The sequence below is a fragment of the Seriola lalandi genome, unplaced genomic scaffold, assembly GCF_002814215.2.
Source record: "Seriola lalandi dorsalis isolate HSWRI2012SDOR001 ecotype SW California unplaced genomic scaffold, Sedor1 jcf7180002054505, whole genome shotgun sequence".
NCBI classification, from domain to species: domain Eukaryota; kingdom Metazoa; phylum Chordata; class Actinopteri; order Carangiformes; family Carangidae; genus Seriola; species Seriola lalandi.
The window spans coordinates 399,787-401,949 of NW_019525058.1; positions in this window are offsets into that span (position 1 = coordinate 399,787).

The window sequence follows — 2,163 nt, forward strand, 5'->3', positions numbered from 1 at the left end:
AAAAAGATGAGCAGAAAATTGGAGGCTGCATAGTGAAAAGGCTTGGCTGGAAAGAAGCAGATGAAATGAATCGCTCTTTGCACTTCTGTGAAATGTATTCAATTTGCGCTGCAGGGAAACAAAGAGTTCCCTGCCAAACAGCAGAGCTGATAAGTTGTCACTGGAGATCAATTTTTTTTCAATGTAGCGCAGTCCTTATGGAGAAAGAGTCTATATAAACACATAAGCCTTCAGTGCTTCAGCCCACATTTCACTACTTCATTTCTGACTTCCCTGTGCTGTATTCCCTCCTTCTGACCCCCATTGCTTTTTCTTTCACTGTGCAGCTTCCATTCCTTTTTGTGAAACAGTCATTTTTCATGAGGGCTTTCAGTGCAAAGGGCTCTGATTCAGCCTGATGGAGAATGGGCGAAAAGTTTCCAGCAGCCAGATGAAAGCCGAGGCAAATGGAAACTCCACAATGGAAACGCGACGCATGATAGAAGGTATAGTGTCAGACCGGGAGCGCAGAGAGAGAGAGAGAGAATTACTGCCTCTCGGTTATATGACTGTCATACAAGTAGCAGCAAATATGGTCTCAATCTCTCCCTCTGTTCCTGAGTAATGCCCATAAAAGTGTTTTTGCAGAACATTATGATGCCATATTGACATTGACTTGTTGGATATAAAATGTCACTTCATCATTTTAAATCTACGGAAGCCCTGAAAGGCGAGTGAACAAAAACTCAAGATTTTTCTGTTCGTTTTTGTATACTGTTTTCTTTATTTTTATTTTAAACCTTCCTGCCAGAAAGCCTTGAAGGCAAACTTCTCCTGTGCGGTCATGTGCACCCTGACTAACAGGCACACAGAGGTGAAGAGGGAAGTTAAACACAGTAACATTTGGCAGGTGAAAAAAAACTGACTTATGGGAAATGGTGTTTGTTACCTCAACTAGCTATAGTATTAAAGTTCTGTTGTCATCAATTATAAAACATACAATATAACACTGACAGATTACTTTAATTGTGATACTTAAATTACATTTTGCTATTAACACTTTTGTACATTTATTTAAGTAATTCTAATAAAGTAAGTGATATCATTACTTAGATTTATTAAAGTAAAGTAAAAGTGCTAAGCCCTCGCAGAGTTACTAGCATAATGGTCTCTTCTGTTTTTTTTTACCATATGAAAATTAGTGTAAATTATTCAGGAAATATAAATATGCAATATGCAAATTTAAGCATCAAGTGCTATACACTCTAGTACATTATATACTACTCTGAATTGAATATTTAGAAAACATCAATTTAGTTGACACTGTACATATACAGCATGTGTAGTACATACAGCTCCCGCTCAGAGTAACCATCTGCCAGAGGTGTCCTTAGCAACACTGTAGGAGTGAGTTATGTATGATGAGCTTTAAAAGCCTTATATTAGCTCCTCACTCCAGTAGCGTGAGTGGTGAGTGGGCGCTGTGTGGTAATGTACAAATCAGAAACAGTTCAGGATGTTCTGTATCTATACATTAAGTCCAGAGACTCACCAGCAATGGCGGCACATTATCTTTTCACCTTCCATCACTCCAGAAGGGGACACTTAAGTCGGTGCACTTATATTGTGTTTCCTGATTTCTGGGAAGTTAATTCATTTGGCCTTTCAAAAACAGATAACAATAACATCTGCTATCACTGAACTCTCCACTGGAAATAAAGGACAACGCTGTCAGACACCACAGATCACAGTTCGGGTCATTTGGGCTTTGAAACCTGGTTAATTGAAGTAAAATCAGTGCAGTTAATCAGAGAGGAAGTTTTTGACGGTGCCATTGAAATCCGTTCTGCAGATTGCATTCCAGGCAGGACACACAGCCTGCATGGGAAACCCCCATCCTGTTTTAAATTGATGTTTGAAGTTTGCTCCACTCCCTGTCTTACTCCATCTGCCTCCACCTCAAAGCGCCTCGTCATCTAGCACAACACATTCTCTTGATCCAAGGCCACGCATCACCCACATTCCACATCCACAGGCATCACAAGCCCCAATCACCACAGGAAGCAAGGCGTCCCTGGCTCGCGGCAGCGGCGGCGGCGGGAGAGTGGCAGCAGGCTTTGTTATATTCACAAAATGTAATTACAGTCTCGCATCAACGACCCCGGGGTTCTCTAATGATTCCGT